The following is a 17,323-nucleotide window of genomic DNA, read 5'->3' as shown; positions in this document are numbered from 1 at the left end:
ATTATATCCAACTTCAAAAAATTCTCTGTCATTTAGTTTATCACTGTATAAAAGTACTTGACAGTACCTGGTATTTAGCTCTCATAGAAACTTTATATAATACATTTTAAATGTGAATCAGCAATCTAAAGGACAAAATTTTACTGTTAAAACTATTAGTGGGTATTCTGCACATTAATACTAGGCAAACTTCCAAAATAAAGACTATATTAAAGCAATTACTACCATAAAGAACTACTGGAAAAGTTCCAAAGTGTCATGAAATGACTATTGTGACAGCCTGCTTCAGTTAGATAATAAAGGCAACTTCATCTTCTTGCAGTGGGGTCAGTCCTGAAGTTCTTTGGTACAGTTTTAAAGGGCATTGGGTATTAAATAAACACTTCTCAGCAAATGCAGGGTGGTGCACAACTAAGGCAGCCAAAATACAGTGGAGGAGAGCACAACTTTTATGGCAAATCCACTCAGCCCCATGGCCCCATCTGCAAATGCACTTCAGACTCTGAACTCCTCTCAACTCCCATGTAATTCCCAGCTTTGGATTTATTTCTTTCCATCAACAACGAATATATTCTGCTTTCACAGGTTTAGCAGACTGATATGAAGGACAAGGAGATGTAAGGCAGCTCAGAGCTCCCATTCCACATCTCTGCTACAGAACACTCCTGTTCCCCAACTATTCATTTATGTGTGGCTTTTCTATCAATGTAAGCATTCAAAACACACAGGTATCTCACCAAGACTCTGGATTCTTTCACCTGTTCTTGGATAAGCAATAGGGCATCCAATGGGATAGGTGGCCTGAACCATCCAATGGTTCAGTCTGCACAGATTATGCAAATCAGTACAGATAATATACAATTAGTATCAGATAATGACAGAATGGTTTTGGTTGAAAGTGACCTTAAAGATCATCTTTAAGGGACACCTGGTCATGTAATCCCATAGGCACAGACACCTCCCACCAGAGCAGACTGCATAAGGGACAAGTAGGCTGCTACTTCACTTTGTAGCCCTTTAACACTATCACTGCAAAGATGATGATTTATATAATTTATACATCAACAAGATTTTTACCACACACTTACAGAGATTCAACACACACGAAAGCACTGTTCAGTGTTTCCTCTAATCCCATGATTAACTCCTATGACAATAAGCAAAGGGGATTCCACCAATCCAAATTACACTCTTCTGTATCAGACCTTGTATATAGATCTCTGATTCAGTTAGAACTGCAACAGAAAAATCAGACAGCTCCCCTCTGCATCAGTTCTGTCTTCTGAAGATGTTAATCAGGAACATAGAGAACCCTGACAAAGCTATCAGGATCCTGGAATAAGAAGCCAGAAGGAAAAAAAATTTGTTTCTCTTAGATCTTTCTGAAAGTTCATCCACATTTTTAGTTACTCACTAAATCCTGAAGTAAGATACAGATATTTTAAAGTTTCTGTGAAATTGTGAAATATCAAGTTAATAAATATTTTCCTGAAATAAACCATGTAAATTTAAAAACAAGAGAAGGCACAAAGATTTTCAAAGACCATTTTATAGCTAAAATATCCAAACCATCAGAGTTTGCAAAAATAAAAGGCCAAATTCTTTATTACTACAATGCTTATACTTAAGACCCCATATATTCACATAACGAGGTTTTACACATATGAGGAACATCCCTGCACACGCCTGAACCTTGTAAATACAAACTTGCTTATTTTTTACTACATCCTAAAATATATCACAACACCAAAAAAAAAAGAAAAGGAAAAAAGAGAGAGAAAGAAAAAGTTCTTCTAAAGAGAATAAATCATAACTTTATTTTCTTCCTCCAACACAATGGTTGAAAATTTAAGTTCTATTTTTACGTCTGTTTAAAAGTAGTAAAAACTTGACACAAGAGAAATCATATACTACTAATGTAATGCTCTCAATGTGAAACAACAAATAAGGAGATGTCAAATAGCCGAAAGTTAAATGAGGAATGAATGGCTCTTGACTTACTTGTTTCAATAAAGGAAAGCCTCTTGTGGGTTTTCTTCAGAGCATACACTGTCCCGCTCTGTGCATTTGTGTCTCAAAAATAATAATATAAATACACTCTATTTTTTCCGAGACTGACAAAATCCTCTTATTTTATTTAGATTACTTTAATTTCCATGGTTTATCTAATTCTTAATGATGATGCTCTTTTTAATGATTTCCATTTACAAGCTTTCAGGAAAAAAAAAATCTATTCCATAAAAAAAAACCCCAAACTAACAATGTTGTGAAAATTCAATTTCTTTAGTGACATCTATCCCAATGGTTTCTCAGTGCCTGACAGCTTTCATCAGTCAAAGACTAAATTACATGAAGTGTCACTGATGTCTCCATCATATACAAAATCACTTCGGTATCTTTGTAGCCATCATTTTTCATTTATCACTTTGGAATCTTATAAGCATACAGTATGTATGCACAGATTGCATACACTGAAACACAGCTCTGACTGCTCCTTTTGAGGAATCCACACTTCAGAGACCAAATGTGTCAAGGTCACCTTCAGCCCCTAAATAGAAACACATAGGATGATTGCATCTTTGCTTAGATTTTACCAACAATAAAGGCACAGATTCAGCTTTCTTGGGCTGGTTAGTTTGTATCCAATTTTTCTAAAACCCCCACAGCTGCTTAAAGGGAAACTTCCAGACCATCCCTTCATTTTATGTCAAGGCTGGATGATGCGCAGTTTCCAATATGCTTAGTGTTGCCCGAGACTACCAAAAATATATATTATATATACACGCCCCCAAAACGTATACAGAAGGGCCTGTACCCATTTTTGTGCTCCCCTACTCCATCCACCCTCATCCTCCTAGTCTCTGCAGACCCCAGTTCCTCTCCTTTTTAAGGTAACCAAAACATGTTGTCATCAGCAGAAGAGGGTATTCATGTAAACAACAATAAAATGCTAAAACACTACATTTCCTTTCCTGCATCTGCTTTTATTTCTTTTCTTCACCTGACAGCAGGGCTAAAAATGCTCTCAAATATTAAAATCTCAGAGTCTCAATCTCTTCTACTGTAAGCTTTTTGCAGTTATAGTCCTTCTCTTTTATTTTCTAAGTCTCTGCATTGATGTCAATTGCACACTGTTACAGACAGAAATGATGTTAAATCTACTTCCAGGACAACAGTCCAAGATCAAAGCTCTTGAAGGAATACCAAAACAAAAAAAACTAAACAAACAAATGAAAAGGAATCCTTGGAGATGGTGTCTACTAATAGCACAAGGTAAAACACAAGTACAATAAAATACTTTACAAATAAAACCTTCCCTTTGGCTGTGGGTGTGGTGTTGAAAAGTCACAGCAGAAAAGTGTCACTTTATGCAGCAGCGGTGCAAATACATACAAGTATCACAGGTATGAGAAGGGTCTACGGAATTTATTGATGGAATTCAAAATAAAGAGCCCAGAGGGAAAATGCTGAGGATGAAATGCCTTTCCACTGGGTACCTCATGCAATAATAAAATGCAGGATTTGATCTAGAGAGGGGAAAAAAGAAGAGACTGGACACACAAAAAAGCCCACACCAAAACCACATCAAACAAGGAAACTTGCATATATTGTGTACGTCTGGCCAAGTAAAAACTGGCAATTTCTGGCAGTGTTAGGAAATGTGTAACTTGAGAAGACAGACATTTAGCATGAGAATGATACTCAACTTACCAAAGAGTAATACCAAACTTCCTAGCATGATGTTTTGCTATGCTCTACCCCAGCATGCTTCCTCCCAGAGAGGAAGGAAGGAAGAGGATGGGACTCTCTCTGAGGTGCACATTTGGATACAGGAACAAATTCCCCCCATCCTTTCATACGTGGCCATCTCTTTCTGCTGTCACATGCCACTTCCACCATGATGCTGATGGGACAGTAGCAGAGTAATCCAGCAGAAATTCTAAACTGCTAATGTCACCATGATGCATTCTGTTTCTTTCACTACAGCCCTACCACTTTCTACAACTAATAATACAGCCACACACAAACACCTCTTTTACAGAAGAAATTTAGGGCAGAGTACATACCTTTGCTTTTTTAAAAGACACGAACCTGTATTTATACTGTAATAAACACACCATGTAGAAAGATGTTGAAAACAGAAATTGAAACACGTTGCTTTTACTGTGAAAAATCTTTGCAAGCCTTCAGTGCTCTGTAAACAATAAATAACTGAAACAGAGGTCATCTCATCAGGTTAACCATGAGCTGTGCTGCCAAGATAGAACGTCTGCTCCAGCTAGGCTGTGCTAGCTAGTACATGGATTAACAGGGATTTCAATTTCCAGGGCTGTCAATCTTGCATGCTTTCCAGCACTGGATTTCACCACATTTTATAAAGATACAATCTGAATTCTGAGTGAAAAATAATTCAAACTGCTTCAGCGGTGTTGCCAAAAGGGCTTCCAGAGCAAACAGATTATACATATTTTAATGCACAGGCTGAGAGTAGAAAAATCTCTGTCATGTGAAAAAAAAAATATCAATCCACCAAACTTGGATCAACAGAGTCAGCTCAAAAGGTCTCAAAACAGTGCCCTTTTCTACAAATTCTTATGACATTTTCAATCATCACAACAAGAGAAAGCATCCCATGAGTCTTCAGACAAATGAGAGGTATCTGGAATAATTAAAGGTAGCATCTCTATTGCAAGGAGTGTGACCTGAAGGAGGGCAGTTGTGCCAGTGAGGGGGAAGCTGAACTTTACCCCTAACTAGAATTTTAAGCATAAGAAAAAAATAGAGAGATTAAAATTATAAATCAAAGACCATTTAGTTTCACACCAGGTGTTAAAGCCCTGCTTCTAGATGCCATTAATCTCAGAGATTTAACTGGCTTTAATGGGAAGAGTCTCATTTTCTGCAGCAAGAAACAAAGAGTTTTCCATTAGGCACAATGACCTCATCCATCCCTCCCTGATCCTTCCTCACCTCATATGCAGATTCAAGCACACCCCAATTCATCACTTCAGTACAAAGCTGTTTGCAGCTCAGTGATCTGCAGTTATGTTACACACCAGGCACAAAGTTCCCACAAGAAAATGAAGCTCCTTCAACTCTGAAATTGCTATTGCTGCTTTGAAGCAATGCAGGTTTCTTATAACAAAGAACAACTACTACTAATGAGCTTTCCATTGTTACGCTTCATTTGTTAAAATTCCACAGGTCCTCCACAAAGGGAAACCCTCATCACTACACACAGAGCCACAAGGAAGACACCAGAAGAGTCAGAAGCCCAAGAAGAAGAACTTTTCTTCATAAATGGATGAGGTGAAAGAATTAGGTGGGTGGAGAAATGGCTAACCTAAGCATTACTTTAAATTCGTAATGACTTCTGTCATATAATTCTTCTTCTTTCCCTTTTACTTGCTCTTATTCTACAATTCCTATCCATCCATATCTAACCTACACCTTTGTATCCCTTCTTCCTGCAAAAAAAATACTCTTTCCTCAGGACTGTACATTACTATTTGAAATTTTCGTATCATTTCTGTCTTTGCAAGTCTTGGCCATGTTACTTAGAAATTCTCAGTCTCCATTTCAGCTTCTTTAGATTCATTTTTGCTACTGTTTTAACAAAATTCATTTTTGCCAAGAGCAACTAACCTCTCTGACCTAATTAAAAAAAAAAATTCCCCTTCCGAAATTTTTGATTTCAAGTCCCCTTGGAAAGCTTCCCAGAGGAAGTACACATACTGGTACAGGAAGTTGTAATACTCTTCAATACTTGCATCGATCCATCCATCTCACATGCATAAACCACTATGGAAAACTAAGCATACTGCTGCTTTCATTCCCAGTATCCACTCCTCTCTAAGCTCCTAAAATTCTGTTAACTCTTCAGAACTTTATTCAATAGTTCCTCAACTTTGTTTACATATTTTCATTCAATTCCTTAAGATCAATTCACCTACTTTCCTCTAATTTTCTCCCATGGCCATCTTCCTTCCAGTAACCTGATCTGTTCCAGCCATTTAAACTGCTATCATATGAAATGCTGTCACTTTTAGCCTTTCCCCTTTGATCATGATAATATAACTCCAACACTTTGCTCCTCAAGTTAATTCACAAACACAAAAGTATCTCCAGATTTATCAGTGGTTTCCCCTTCTCTTTGTACTTCCTTTAGGCTTTGTCATTTCATCTTGCTTATCTCTCTGCTTGAAGTTTACTGTCTCTACACCAAAATGGGTCTCACTAGAACTCACAGATGGAGAAAAGGCGTTCTGGTAATTCCTTGCTCCCTGACAGGCACTACAGATTGTACAGAGAACAGGGTAAACAGAAAACTGAGATTTTTTGACTAAGAATTGAACTCTCAAAGAAACAGCTTGAACATATTAAAACAAATTTAATTGTAATTTATCAAGTGCCAAAACAAGATTAAAAGGATTTATCTTAAAATGAGGGGAAAGGCTCCAAGCTCTGTGGGAGACCTCAAATTACATAACAGCTTAGCATTTTTTAAAATAGTGTTAGTAACAGAGTTCTCTTCTGGGACTGCACCCTGCAACCTTACTGTTTATAAAACAGCATTGAAGAACCACCACAGTGGGTCAGGCTGGCTGTTTAGCCCAACAGAAATGACAAAACCAACTCAGACAAAACATCCAGCCTGACCTATTACTCTGCCTTCAGAAGCAGCTAAGAGCAGATGTCTAGAGCAGCCACATGCAAAAATTCTCTTCCACTCTCCCCAAAACACTTCATACTTTCTCTAATTTGCAGCTCAGTAACTTTCTTACCTAGGGATAGTACCTTAATCTTTTTTCTTTTTTCCTTCCACCTCCTTTTCTATATTTGTTCAGAAGTTGTTCAGAAGCTCTTTATAACCATGCAGCACACACAGCATGTTGTGGCAAGGAATTTCAGAACTTACACACTATGCAAAAAAAAAAAAAAAAATCCCCAAACAAAACATTTCTTTTCCTAGCTTTAAAACTGTTTCCTGTCTGTTTCAGCTCATCTCTCTTCTAATATAAAATTAGGTGGCACTGAGTATTCATTTCCCATCGACACACCTCACAGCTCCTATAATTTTACGAACACCTAGCATTAAGACCTGGTTATTCTCTCTTTTCCAGTCTGGAAACTCTCATCTAGTTAGTTGCTCTTGCATGGAATACTGTTCCATTGATGTCTTCTGCATCCTGCTGCCCTTCTTCATTTTTGTTGCCTTTCTCTGAAATTTTTCCTATTCTACTTCACTTGTTCTGAGATAAGGAGACCAGGACAGCATGCCATCTTTAAGACAAAACACCTCACAGATTTAGAAAGTGGTCTAATATTTCAATTTCTCTCCTTTTAGAGTAATTTCTGATATAAATTTCCTTCCCAATTGCTCCTAAAATATAGAGGTGATTTTTTCAATAAATGCCGCTTATAGTCCCAAGACGTCAAGCTAACTCAAAATACTTTAACATTACTGATCCTGAATTTCTTCCATCATTTTAATGGCCATTTGGCTTTACATGGTTCTTTTGTGTTTGTTTCAGTCTGTCCCTTTTATATTTTTACCTTCTTTTGTCCCATAAAACCTAGTTTCAGAAATAAACCTTGTCACCACACTTTTGTCCCAAGTCACTTATAAATATGAAAATACCCGCGGGCACTCACAGAGCTATCTATGGGAATCCATCGGTGATTTCCAACACATTTTTCCCCTGAAGCTTTTTTCCTTACCATTTAAACAATTATTAAAACAGTTAATAAGTTAATAACACAGTCCTCCTCCTTAACTTGAGCCTGTTTAGTTCCTTTAAAAAACTTTCAAGAGAACTTTCAATAGGAAATAAATTTTCATCATTTAAGTAGAGCAATACATCAAATGATGTCTTTCATCTGCATGCCAGTTGTCCCCTTCAAAGACCACAGGCCATTTCTGTGATTTGACTGCTAATCACAAAAACTTGAGTCAGACAATCTGCCCAGCCATTAAAAGCCACACAAGATCAGGTCAACCATAGCACTATACAACTAAGACTTGAAAGCTCTACTTAGAGAGGTGCCACCTCCACCTCAAACCCATGTTTTATTCAGTGCTGAACTACACTCCTACAGAAAAATATTTACCTACAATGTCCAATCAGAACATTTCAATTTGCAATCTGTGTATGTTGACCTCCTGCTATTGGTTTGCCACAACTAGGAACATTGGCTCCATCATCTTTGTAAACATCCTTCAAGTAGGTGAAGGCTTATATTAACCAGTTCATCAGGTCTTAAACATCCTCTTTATTGGGCTTTTATGCACAGAAATCAATTCTTTCTCAGTATCTCCACCGTAATACTCAATGCTCTTTCTAAAACAGAGATTCTAATCTAATGTTTTTAATTAATCCACTCAGTTTAAACAGGTGACCCGCTGGTTTTTAGACTCTCTGAGTCCACATGACTGCTTTCTGAAATGTGGTATGAAATTAGACATCTTCAAGTATTCAACTGGTGAGACACTTAAAAGCAAAGGGCTGCATACCACAGTCAGAAGCTGGTCTATTTCACTCTACCATTCGTAAAAAAATACTGGGCAGACTACATCTGGACCTGCTAAACTGAGAACAGTAAATTAATTCCAGAAAGGCAATCTCCTAAATCTAAGAAGGTTTCTCCTAACCTAAGAAGGTTTCCAAAACAGGAACCACCTCGAACTTTTCAGTGGTGAGCACATACACACAAGAATTACTCAGTTTTCTGCCATGGCTTTATCTTGGATCATTCCTGCCATAGAGTCATTACACACAGGCCACACAGAGTCTCCAGCTGGCCTCCTCCTCTTGGTGTGGTTGAAAAAAGCATTCATTAACTTTCTGTTTAGCCTGATAGGGGAATGTTTTGGTTTAATTTCCTTCTTTGAACATAGACACAGCTTTTTTTAAGACGTCCTCTTGCTTTTAATAGTCTCCTCCACCTGGTCATTTAGCTATACAGGCTTCCTTTTCCTAAGACATTTTTAGACTGATGGTTAAGTGTTTGTGTGGAGCCTCCAAAACAGCATCTTGAAATAGTGACCTTCAAACACATCACTCTTTCAGTGCCACTGTAAACAAGCATCCCCATTTTTACGTAGTTTCCCTTTTTGAGGTTGAGCATAATTCAAGAGAGGTAAGAAGACAGCAGAATTGCAGGTTCTTTTTCTTTCATTCCTCCCATTTCCATTTGTCAGATTTCCTTAGCTTAGGGAAAAGAGAAAGGCAGAACAACTGCAATGGTCTACAAAGTCACATCACAAGTCTTTCTTCCAGACATCATCTCTCCACGACATTGTCATCTACTGACTGAACAAAATACAGTCTCTTACCCACCTTTTAGTCACCATCCCTCTGTAATCATGTACTGCCTCTATTCAGCGTTTGTGCAGAGCCAAAGTGGGGTCCTGGGTCTACCTTGGAGGTTCCTAGGAGTTAAGGGAACACAGAAGAGAGATAATAGGTATTGAGGAGGCAGCTCATCAGCAATTCTCAGACATTTATTGCAGACATAAAACATGTCGCTCAAGTCAATAAATTAGAAATGTAAGGCACTTTAACTACACAATGTGAAGAAGAACCAAAAGGAAAGAGATAGAAAAAAAATCATTTTTTAAAATACCCGGCAGCCTAGGATGAGAATCAGAAGAGCAATATTTGCTGCAGAATTACCAAAATCCATGAGACATGAATTTGAGAAAAATCCTTACTCTATATTTTGTCTTGGTGCCTTAATACCACTAAAATTAAACATGTCTAATACACAGACTTAAATTTGTCCCTGAATAAAATCCATAACAAAATTCAGGTGGGTAAAACTTCAGTATTCTTCCACCTTTCCATAAAACAAAGTTCAAAAGAAAAACATAGTTACTCTCTAATATCTCAAAACAATACAAAAAAGCATTTTCAAGAGAGAGATGCATCATTAAGGACATTTAAAGACATTAACCCATCTTGTAGGAATGACAAATACAAGATAAATATTCAAAAATTATCTTGCTTTTTTATTTATTAAACTAAAAAAAGTACTGCTAATCAATCAAGTGCTATCTCTACTTGAAACAGCAAGACAGGAATCCCATAGCAGTTTCCTGCTCTCAGCACCTCAAGAAAAAGGCACTTCACAAGAAAAAACAGTAGTCCTCTGTCCAATTAAAGCATTCATTTCCTCGATTGAGAACGTCTACAGAACAGAACAAATACACCAGCAATCAACAGCTCACCCTTGAACCTAAACAGAGACGTGAGGCAAAAAAGGAGTCATTATTCCACTCTGTTTACTCACTTATATGAAATGACTGTACTAGATGACTGGAAGTGTTTGTGATTTTTTTCCAATGCTTTCCTGACCTATGAAAGTCTCAGGAAGCCTGCCAAATGCATAACCATAGAAATTTTTGGAAACCTCATACGAACAAGAAGAACTCTCCAGACTGGCCAACAAAGATTCCGATTTATGTTTACCACATCAAAATTTCTCAAGAATCCCACTCTCCCCTATCATCAAGTACTTCAGATTACAATTTACATATTTTATCCTAAATTAGGAATTTTATCATATCATTTATATCATATGTGCACATATACAGACCCCTCCGTGAAATTCCGTGATGTCTCTGCTGTAGAAGTTGCCAAAAACAGATTTAGATGGTGTTCTCCAAGGCACAGGGATCAAGCAAAGCTGAACTATAGAAAGTCACTTTCAATTTCATAGTCCAAGGTAGTAGGAGAAGCTTATATTTTCAACAAGACATTGCATCACCTTTTCTTTGCCTCCCACTTTTCAGAAAGGCAAGGACAAATTTAAAACTTGGAAGAGGACCAAATTCTGCTTTTTATACTACTATGTACCAGAGAATGCTCAAACACCTCAGCAAACTACCCGTCACCAGTGCATGTTGATGACAAACTACTCTGAGACATTCAGTCTGTCAAGTAATTAATTAGAACTGTTACTCTGCAGCAAGTTCTACAGACAACTACAAGCAACCCATCTCCAAGATGCAGTGTGCTAGTGATTTATGTATGCACTCACTACACCAGAATGAGCAGCTGAATTATTACACTTTGAAACCTTACAAAGAAGGCTGTATACCTCAATTTTTCTAAACAAGCCTAACACTACTAGTGCTTTCTATAAGCACCTGAACCTGCTCACTTCATGATTCTTATTTCTACATAAACATATCAGATTTTATTTAATCAAAATAAAAGCTTGAACAAGGTTACTTTTATTCTAATCTTAACTACATAAACAAAACTGGAAAGCAGGGTATGAATCCATCTTATTGATTTAGGGAAAATATACACACAGACAAAAACTAATATGTAAAAGTTTGATTTCTACAGATTCATGTCTTGCTCCCCTTACACTTCTTCATATGGCAACTCTGCAGCTCCTGTGACTGTGGAAGCACTCTCATCAAGCACAATACAGTACATGCTGTGGGTAGGATAACACCAGAAACCAGCCTGAGTATTCGCTTATTTAAGCTAAAATTAGGCTCACTCGGTCTACACAGCCCACACCAAACCAGTCTTACAGAAACTGTAAATAAAGCCACCAAAATTAGAAGTCTAACTAAAAAAAAAAAAAAAAAAAAAAACATCAATTTTACTGGAAGGTATGCAATCATGTTTTAGTTTACTTTTGCTTTGGTTTAGCATCAGTTGCTAAAGTAAAAAGGTTAGAGTGGCTTTGCTTCATGCCTCTGTCTCGCACTCTTTCCTTTCAAAATGTCTCTTAGAATGGATGATCAGTTTCAGTCTAATGCAAAAACTTCTATGAAAATGGTCAGGAAAAGCAACAGACAAACTCACTTCCCAAACAGCTGTTGTACCTACTCTCAATGGCAAACACAGGTACACAAGAGGGGAATTCAGCCATCGTACATTTTATTTCCCAGAAACCCACTAATTTAAAAGAATGGGGCAGCAAGGGGACTTCTGCAAACAGATAAAAATAGACAATAGGTGTATACTAGGGGAAGGTTTCAAGACATCATCACAAGATTTAAAGCAAAACACATGGGAGTGCTGGTTCCTGCTGCTGATAGGATACAGCACAAAAGTCACTGGTATGAGCAAGCAGTGTGATTGAATTTGGCAGGGGCACTGCGGCGAGCACACACACAGTTACTGCCCTTGCTCTTACATGGGTGCAGGCACTGGGTTCACCTCTGTCTGCTACACCTGAAGAGATATTTGGCTCCACATGGAACTGAGCAAAGAAACAATCACAGCATGTCTAGACACCGTGGCCCATCTGCACGCCGAGGCTTCCTACTTCTGCTGCAGCTGCACGGCACTGCTCAGGCAGCGTGCCACAGCAGAGCCTCGCCTCACCCAGACACCTGGGAGCTTGCCCAGGCACCCAGGATCTTCACACAACACCTAATGACATCCCCTGCTCACCTCACAAGACAAAAAAGGACACTGAGTGGGATAAGAACATGCCAGCTCCACATCATTTCACCAGCCAGCCTTGGCTTTTACTCCACAAAGTTGACAACCTGAGTTGAGGAAGTGCTCCAAGTGACTGTGGATGATGTCAGTGAGGCTAAAGTAGAAGTGTCAGGGACACCAGGTAGATGGGGCTTTTCCAGACTTCAATGTTCTCACCATCTATACACAGGAGAACTGAACGTATATGAAGTAAACTTCACTTACTAATTAAAATACTACTGAACACATTCTTTGCTTTTGTTGATATCTGACAAGGAAAATCTTGTCAAAATTGAAAAGGTACCAAAACTGAGAAAAGGAGAGGAAAACGAGTAAGAATAAAAGGATAAAAATATTTTCCTTCCTCTTATCCTCCTCCAAAACATGCCTGCATTCTGCAAATATATCTTACTTTCAGGATTCAGTAAAGGATGAATGGTTGCAATCCACTACCTTGTATTCCTTCTACAAATACTAACATTTCTCCTTATGATGTATGTTAGCAAATATTACTACTTCTCTTTCTCTCTTCATGCTGAAGAGGTCCTTGCATAAGGAAAAATAGCTCATTAAATCCAGCTAATTTTCTTGACTAAAGAACGCACATAGAAAGATGGCGATTATTGAGCAGAATCTAGGCATAAGAAACATGACAGAAATAGGAATAGCCCTCTTATAAATCTGCATTTTGTTTATATGCTTTCCAAATCACAATATTGGGCAGAATAAAACCAAAATAAAATAAACGTAGGGATTTTTAGGAGCGGGGAAAGCAGAACAAATTAAAAATCAAAAACATCCTTGAACATGCCCCAGCCACCTCTGCTTGAGACCAAAGAACCAGCCCATACAAACACATCCCAAACAGACAGACACCTGCAAACAGACACTGCAAAGCACAAGCTCAGTGTACAGAGCGCTGCGTCTGCTCCTGCTTCACGCGCAGGTCTGAGAAACTTCCAGGTCTGACACGTGTTTCCTGGTGCATCTCAGAAATTACACCCAATCAAAACAGGAGCAGTACCTGGATTCTCTTAAGTTCCAGCTTTGTTCTCACCTTGCTGAGCACAAGCTCCCAGGCATTAACAACTGTGGACATGTGCGCACACACACACACAGGCACATGCAAACCTCATGAACAGTACGTGTGACTCATCCTGACTTTGTCAGGCTGACTCCACAGGCATGGTAAAGTCAAAATAACCAGAACAGACTCCTTTAGGCCAAAACAGAAGAAATGCAGAGACTGGAGTGCCAGGACAGGAATCATATTGCTAGCAGGAAAGCACAGACCAGAATATGTGAAGTCACCAGTCAGCCAGAGTTCTCTGGATGAAAGTTACAAAACAGAATGACATAACATTCATCTGGTTTTGCAGGGATTTGACTAATAATAACTCACTTAAAGCCACTGAACTTGCCCTGCTACTTGTTTTAACTCCCACTGAGGTCAAAGTGACTAGACCTGTTAATGTTCATTTAGCCTTTTAACCAACCACCACAGATTTATAGTCTAAGAGCAGCAGCACTTAGTTCTTCCAAAAACCCCACCATGATCCCAAAACAGTAATTTTTAAAGTATAGTACATTATAAAGACTTCTGACAGAACAAACAGTACTACCTTGTTTAAAATGGTAGAGATGGAGAAAAACAGTAATAAAAGAGAAATTATTGTGGTCTTGCTCCCACTGAAGTAATGTTTTTCATGAAGACTTCAAAGAGCAGGGAAAACATGGCCTTTATCCAACTTGCTTCAAATTACACAACTGAGTAATTTTATTCAAAATAAATCACTTCTGATACAACTCTAATCTCCTTGAGTTTGACAGCAAAACTTCTGAAAATCTTTATTCTTGAGTGTGATGCCATTTATCCTTGTGCTTCTCTATCTTTTACTGAAGTCTATAGTGCTCTGTTGCCACTGGTATTTGCTGCCTACATGTCTTCAAACTTTTATATGTTTTTTCTGAACCTGAATTTCACTGGTTTGATGATCCAGGCAGACTTTCCAGGATACTGACAAGAATAACACTTTTTAGTACCATTCAGCCAAACAGTGTTAGTACTGAGGACATAAAAGGCCAGGAGTGTCATGACCAGAGAAATCAACTTCATAATGCAAGTCAAAGAAAACAATTACTGAACCCTGTAGCATATGTATACAAAATTTGTTTCTGTGTGTACTCTACATGACTTAGATAAAAAAAATAAATGTTTCTAGCACTTTTGGGTGTCTTTAAGATGAAACTCAATAGATGTATCGCGTTTGGTTTGGAGTTTTTTTGTTCATTTTGGTTTGGTTTTGTGTGTTTGTGCGCACATGCATTTTAATATTGCAGAAGGATACCATGCAATAGTCTTCTTAAGAAATCTCCTTTCTTCCCCAATATGCAACACCATACAGCTTCTACCTCTTCTACCATTTTCACCTGTAAGATAAATAGTCTCCAGCATCCACCCACCCAGACAGGAGCACAACTCTTCTTGGAATAAAACGTCATTCCTTTTCTAGAATTCTTCCAAGTAATTTCATGTCTTAACTGATTCTCTGATTTAAGTGACATGCTGGTAGCTGATGTTAGCATGTAAATCTTAAATTTCATTGATCATCATGTGTTCCAAAATCTATTAAGATTTGCAAAAAAACATCAAAACTGAATTCTGTGTAATCTGTAGTCTGCATGAAACAGCTGCTTTCTTTCTTTCATTAACCAGTACATGGCTCCTTTATTTTCCAAAAGCAGCGAGTAAGCTAAGAAAGGTAAAACCAAAACTATGGGTATCGTGGAAGATCAGTCCTTAGTAAATGCATCTTTAAATATATAGCCATAAAAATAATGTTTACTCTGACCTTTGGCAAAAGCCAGTGAACCTTTTCATTTCAATTTTAAAAAATTCAAATAAAGCTTAGATGACAGACACCTAGAGAAAAAAATAGTTCAAGCCCCAGGGAAGTCCTAGATTTTATTTGCTATTCTGAAATACATTTGCTGTACTGCAGGATACCAGTTGATATGTTTTCTGTAGCATAATTAATTCAGGGACATCTGGTTGGTAGCAGACCAAGGATGAAGCTTGGGGTTATGAGACCTGGATTACAGTTCTCACTCAGGAAATGATTTGTGGTATATTTTTGAGAACCTTGATCTGACCCCATCTCACCATTATAAAATGTGAAGACATCTTTTAATATAACCCATGTTCTTTAAATAAATACAATTTTTTTACATCTCAGTGAACTGCACTGGAAACTCGGCAGCTTCAATTAAGACTGAACTCCTGAGGATAGCAACAATTACAGGAAACCTTTATGGTTGTGTTCTCTCAGTCAGAGAGCCCAGCTGCCTTCTGGAGAAACAGGACTGCACAGACTCATGTAGGTACTGCAGATGCCAAATAACAACAAAAAGGCTACTCCTGAATATTGCAGCTGTTGATAATGTTCACTGCCTAACAATGCAGAAAGTATTACACTCACTATTGCTTATAGCATGCACTGCTACACAGAAAGAAAAAAATAAAGCAGTGGTATGTAGTCTGGGAGAATCCAAGATGATAGTCTGAAGAGGAAAATCCAACTCAGTGCATATAGCCTCAGGTTATTGGAAAAGTGTCTGCTAATACGCAGCAGATTCCCATAATTGTGCAGCTGAAGTAATAATATCCCAACAAAATGCAATTACAATGCACAGTGTTATAAACTTTGCCAGTTTTTATACGCCAGTTTATTCCAAAAGCTGGCTTATCCACTTTGTCAGTCTAAGTGTTCCAAAATTATTTAAAGAAATCATATCCATTCCATTTTAAGTACAGGAGACCATATTAAATCCTAGGTAAGTCTATAAATTTTATTTGTTATGTATCAGGGAAGAAATTGACTTGTAATCTACTTTTCCAAATGGGGGGAGACTTCTTAAACCTTGTGGGAAGGGGGGCTGGGGTGGGAGGGGAGCGTGCATGTACATTGGTTGGTACAACTCATCAACAAAGTTCATACCATTTAGGCTCCCAGCCCAAATGTACTGAAATCATTTATGATACAAGAGAGAGAAGTAGCAACAGTTTCTTTGTCTACAGTGCTTTCATATTCTGTGCTATTTTTTTTTTCTGCTTTGATTGTTCTCCTTCAGTGATGGATGCATTCCCTTCTTCCATCTCAGCATGCATGAGAGAAAGACAAAACTTAACATATCCATCACTGGAGCCAGAACACACAGCACACTCCATCTGGTACGATAAATCCCAAAGTGATAGATGCTCCCTGCTTCCCCCAGCAAGATTCTTAGCTCTTCTACTCTCTCCAGCATGAAGTTGAATGCTGTGAGGTTTAGGGTTCATTTTTTTAGGTGACTGTAGAGATAGCAAAAATATGGTTGTTGTGATGTGGACATATTCCAAGCCTCATCTAAAATACTCTTACCCAGGGCCAAATGTTTTCCCCATCAGCAATGCAAACATGCAATGCTTTCTTCTAGCAGCCTATCCCTCCCTTTGCCACCCAACATGCAGGCAAGCTCCCATCTCATCTCCCTGGCTGCTCACCGTGCTGAAGCAATCACAAATGCCTCAGGCTAAGCAAATAGAAAGAGGTAAACACTTCAGTCCTGGGCACCATCCCAGGGAGGACACACACAATTTCCAGGCTCCGCAACAGATTTTTTTTCTTGTGTTTGGTACTAACAAGTTGAAGGAAGAAGAGTTTTAATATACAAGCAGGATCCCTGTCAAGACTTTGATTACAATGCCTAGCTCATCATAAGCCATCGCTGAAAACAAACACCTTCCATGCTTTGCTGTGCACGAGGATTAAAACAGCAGAACTTCCCAGCACTGTGCCCACAGTGAACTTCCTTTCACAGCTCTCCTTCTT

The 17,323-nt window shown here is 38.3% G+C and overlaps 1 protein-coding gene across 5 annotated transcripts in view; it reads right to left on the bottom strand.

Annotated features, from left to right (window-relative positions):
• The window catches only part of SEMA5A (semaphorin 5A), a 403,052-nt gene that overhangs the window by 222,392 nt on the left and 163,337 nt on the right, over positions 1-17,323 (bottom strand). For all 5 annotated transcript variants that reach the window (XM_059472240.1, XM_059472411.1, XM_059472324.1 and 2 more), the window contains one exon: positions 9,342-9,433. The gene's annotated coding sequence lies outside the window, so the exon portion shown is untranslated. The remainder of the gene's footprint in view (positions 1-9,341; positions 9,434-17,323) is intronic.

Source organism: Ammospiza nelsoni, chromosome 1 (genome assembly GCF_027579445.1).
Source record: "Ammospiza nelsoni isolate bAmmNel1 chromosome 1, bAmmNel1.pri, whole genome shotgun sequence".
NCBI classification, from domain to species: Eukaryota; Metazoa; Chordata; class Aves; order Passeriformes; family Passerellidae; genus Ammospiza; species Ammospiza nelsoni.
The sequence above is the reverse complement of the archived record's forward strand: the minus strand, read 5'-3'. Positions and strand labels throughout refer to the sequence as shown.